This window comes from Pongo abelii, chromosome 1, assembly GCF_028885655.2.
Source record: "Pongo abelii isolate AG06213 chromosome 1, NHGRI_mPonAbe1-v2.0_pri, whole genome shotgun sequence".
Taxonomy (NCBI): Eukaryota; Metazoa; Chordata; class Mammalia; order Primates; family Hominidae; genus Pongo; species Pongo abelii.
The window spans coordinates 89,095,107-89,100,118 of NC_071985.2; positions in this window are offsets into that span (position 1 = coordinate 89,095,107).

Below are 5,012 nucleotides of genomic sequence, written 5' to 3' on the forward strand. Positions count from 1 at the left end.
CCACTTTTTATACTCAGCTCGGTACCCTCCTCCAGCCCGACCAATAGAAGCTCCTCCTACCGTAGAATGACAGCCTCTTGCAGCCAATGCTGGCAGGTTTAGAGGTCTGCTGCATTTCCAAACTAGGGTAAGACAGAGAGCGGGAAGGAGGGGGAGACCATCGGGGGTTGCGGGGACAGAAAATGAAGTAGGGGGAGCAAAGAAAGAGAGGGAGAAAGGAGATGTACACGAAGAAGGCAAGGGGGGAGTGGAATGGAAGGAGTGTGTGTCTGAGAAAGAGAAGAGCTGGAAAGAAATCAAGAGGGTACACGGAAAACAGGAAACAGTGAATGAAAGGGGTAAAGCCAAGAGATGTTGCAGATTAAGATTTCCTAGTAGAATAGCACCCTAGAGGTCGGGCGCGGTGGCTCAAGCCTGTAATCCCAGCACTTTGGGAGGCCGAGGCAGGCAGATCACAAGGTCAGGAGATCGAGACCATCCTGGCTAACACGGTGAAACCCCGTCTCTACTAAAAATACAATAAATTAGCCTGGCGTGGTGGCGGGCGCCTGTAATCCCAGCTACTCGGGAGGCTGAGGCAGGAGAATGGCGTGAACCCGGGAGGTGGAGCTTGCAGTGAGCCAAGATCCCGCCACTGCACTCCAGCCTGGGCAACAGAGCAAGACTCCGTCTCAAAAGAAAAAAAAAAAAAGAATAGCACCCTGGACCAGAGAACAGCACAAGAGAGGGAGGAAGGCTGGGGGAAGAGAGAGAGACAGAATGAGAGAGAGACTGGAGCAAATGGACAGTTTTCTCTGGCAAAGAACAGGGAAATTGTGAAGTGCCTATTTGATGTGGAAGATCATAGATCTTAGGAGTTGGAAGACATTTTAGGATTCATCAAATCCTACTGCGTCCGGAGTTGGTTCCTTTTGGTGGGTTCTTGGTATCGCTGACTTCCACAATGAAGCTGGGAACCTTCGCAGTGAGTGTTACAGCTCTTAAAGGTGGCACCGACACAAAGAGTGAGCAAGTGAGCAGCAGCAAGATGTATTGTGAAGAGCGAAAGAACAAAGCTTCCACAGCATGGAAGGGGACCCCACACGTTGCTGCTGCTGGCTGGGGTGGCCAGCTTTTATTTCCTTGTCACCGCCCATGTCCTGCTGATTGGTCCATTTTACAGAGTGCTGATTGGTTCATTTTACAAACCTCTAGCTAGCTACAGAGTGCTGATTGGCACATTTTACAATCTTCTTGTAAGACGAAAACGTTCTCCAAGTCCTCACCCGACCCAGAAGTCCAGCTGGCTTCACCTCTCAATCTCCCCTCTAAACAGGACACCCCAACTGCTGTTGGAAATTGGGCGATGACTGCTCTAGCTACTTCCTGCTGGATAGGGGCAAAGGGGCCCTGCGGTGGTAGTATCGTCCAGAGGGAAACTCTCTAGGCCAGCCAAAGGGTCCATGGGTTGGTCCAGGGGTCCTCGGTAGAAGTTGTTAGTTGAGCTCATTTGGGGTTCCATTTGTAAGACCATCTGTAGCTTGATGGCATCGATCCTGGAGGAAACAAATTTGACAAGGAGGTTAAAAATACAAGGCCCAAAGGCGAGTAATAGCAAGATGGCTGTCACAGGACCTAGAAAGAGGAGAAGCCATGTTGCCCAACTCTGGAGGTTGGTATAAGAGTTTGAAAGGTGTTGTCTGATTTCAGAAGCCTCTTCCTGTAAACACCGGGCGGAGTCTCCTACTATCCCTGACTGGTTGGTGTAAAAGCAACATTCTTCCCCTAAGAAAGTGCAAAGTCCTCCTTTCTCAGCAGTGAGGAGGTCTAGGCCTCAGTGGTTTTGGAGAGTCACTGCTGCCAAAGAGTCTATTTGGGATTGTAGAGTAAGGATAGATTTTGTTATTTCTTGTAAACTGTCTGAGAAATCCTTCGAGTGTGTGTGGTAGTAGGATAATGAAGTAGACAAACCTGCTATTCTGGTTCCTGTAGCAGTGGCCATTCCTAACCCTATAACTAGGGGTATTAGTTGTATGGCCCTGTGCTGACAGGAGCTTTGAGGGGCACTTATAGGGTCTGATTTCCATAAGATTAGAAGTTAGGATAATACATGTTACACTGTTAACTTTTAGCAAACTTTACTTTTGTTGAAAACCTTGTAAATTTGGGATTTCAATTATTCTTTGCTATTAATAAGACCTCGTTCAGTCCATATTAACTTAAAATTGGTATAGATAGATGTCTCCTTCCTGATTCCGTAAGTACTTTAAGGTTTGGCTGAGTGCAAACAGCCTGCATGTTTGAGCACAGCAGTTATTAGGCAATTCTCCTAAATCTGCTTCTACAAGAATTGCCTTATCACTTACCGAATACCCATTGTGTCTTTTTCCCTTAATCGCCCAGGAGGAACCATCTATCATCCTGTCCTGGAGGGAGTTCTTCCTAGGTCTGGTTAGACCTTTGTATGGTAATTAATTAAGATTTAGATTCCCTAATAGGAAACCTAATGGGTTAAGGATTTTTGATAGGAAGACTGTGGGCTGTCAGTGGCCTCAGTACTTTTGGACTATGCTCTTGTTTACACTGACAACAAGGTGGTATTGGAGTGCTATAGGGTCATGGAGAAGACCTTCAATTATCAATTATAGGTTTTAAATTTACCCTGGCTTTTAAAGGAATAGGGTGCACTGTTTTTTCTTTACTACTTTTCTCTCTCTGTCTTTCTCTCTTTCTTCTCTGACTTTCTGTCTTTCCCCTCTCTCTTTCTCCGACTTTCTGTCTGTCTGTCTGTCTCTCTCTCTCTCTTTGACTTTCTTTCTCTTTCTCTCTTTCTTTCTCTGCTGGTCTTTCCCTGCCTCTGGCAGCCGCTTATGCTGCTGTTATCCCCTCTCCTTCTCCTTTGGCTTTGGCAGTGTAAGACTGCCACCTCCTTGGGTTTTTGCACTACATGCAATAACTCCATGATTTCCTTGTGATATTTAATGGAGGTTCCCCCAGAAGTTAGGAACTCCCTTTCTTTCCAAATTGCAGCATGGGCATGTAGAATTAGATAAGCATACTTAGTATCTGTATACACATTTATTCTTTTTCCTTTTCCCAGTTCTAAGGCTCAGGTAAGTGCCACTAGTTCTGCTAACTGGGCGCTGGTCCCTGGGGGTAGAGGCTTACTTTCAAGTACTGTTACATCACCAACTACGGCATAACCTGCCCTTCATATCCCATTCTCCACAAATGAACTTCCATTGGTATATGGGTTAAGGTCAGGATTAGCTAAGGGGACTTCTGAAAGATCCTCTTGGGCAGCATAGGTCTGGACTATAATTTGTTAGCAGTCATAAGAGATGTTGACAGTCATGCTCGATTGGTTCTCCATCCTCTGGGAGAAAAGTAGCAGGGTTGAGGGCTGCACACATGTGTATTTGAAGCACTGGACCCTCAAGGAGTAGTGCCTGGTATCTAAGCAGGCAGTTGTCTGATAGCCATAAACTTCCTTTGGCACCTAGTATGCCATTTATATCATGAGTAGTTCAAACAGTGAGATCCTTTCCTTGTATTATTTTGATAGCCTCTGATATTAAGATGGCTACTGCCACAACCACCCATAAACAGTGATGCCAGCCTTTTGCTACTATATTAATTTCCTTACTTAGGTATGCCACTGGTTGTGGGGTTGTCCCATGAGTCTGAGTAAGGACTCCAAGAGCTATTCCTGCTCTCTCTGTGATGTATAAAGAGAAGTTTTGTCCTGTGGGAAGGCTTAAGGCTGGAGCTTGTACTAGGGCCTGCTTTAAGGTCTTGAAGGCTGTTTCTGCCTCTAGTTTCCATTCTACCAGATAGGTATTTGCCCCCTGGGACTCCTTGATTAGAGTATAGAGGGGCCCAGCTATTTCACTGTATCCAGGGATCCATAGTCAGCAAAAGCCAGTGATTCCAAGAAACCCCCACAACTGTTTAAATGTCTTAGGGCAAGGATAAGCCAGTATAGGCTGTATTCATTCTTTGCTGAGGGCCCTGGTTCCTCTGGCTAAGATTAGGTCTAGATATATGACTTGTTGTAGGCAGAGCTGGGCCTTCAATTCAGATGCTTTGTACCCTTGATTAGCTAGAAAGTTCAAGAGATCTAGAGTAGCCTGCTGGCATGAGGCTTCCGAACTAGTAGCCAAAAGTAAATCATCCACATACTGAAGGACCAGAGTGGCTGCACTTGAGAATTGGCCTAGATCTTGGGCCAGTGCCTGACCAAACAGATGAGGGCTATCCCTAAACACTTGGGGCAAGACTGTCCACGTAAATTGGGATGTGTGGTCTGTGGGATCCTCAAAGGCAAAGAGAAACTGGGAGTCAGAGTGCAGGGGAATACAGAAGAAGGCATCTTTGAGGTCCAGAGCAATGAACCATTCTGCTTCCTCTGGTATTTGAGAGAGCAGGGTATAGGGGTGGGGTACAACTGGATATAGAGGAACTACTGCCTCATTGATAAGTCTAAGATCTTGAACTAGTCTCCTAGAATTGGGGTGTTGCAGGGACTGCTGCATTTTCTTATTAAGCCTTGAGCTTTTAAATGTCTAACAATATCCTGTAATCCTTTATGAGCTTCAGGCCTTAAGGGATATTGACTTTGATAAGGAAAAGTGGTTGGGTCTTTTAGCCTGATTTGGATTGGGTGGGCATTTTTTGCCCTTCCAAATTGTCCTTTCAATGCCCAGACTTCAGGGTTGATTCCCTCCTCAAGCAGGGGACAACAAATGGGTAACTTGTTCCCCATATTCATGTAGATAATAGCTCCAGCTTTGGCTAATATGTCCCTCCCTAATAAGGGTGTGGGACTTTCAGGCATAACAAGAAAGGCATGTGAAAAGGGCAAAGTCTCCCAATTACAACTGAGGAGGTGGGAGAAATACCTGATTACAGGCTGTCCCAGGATTTCTCAGATGGTAATGGACCTTGAGGACAGCTGTCCAGGACAAAAGATTAACACTGAGAAAACCGTGCCAGTGTCCAGGAGGAAGTCAATTTCCTGGCCCACAATGGTT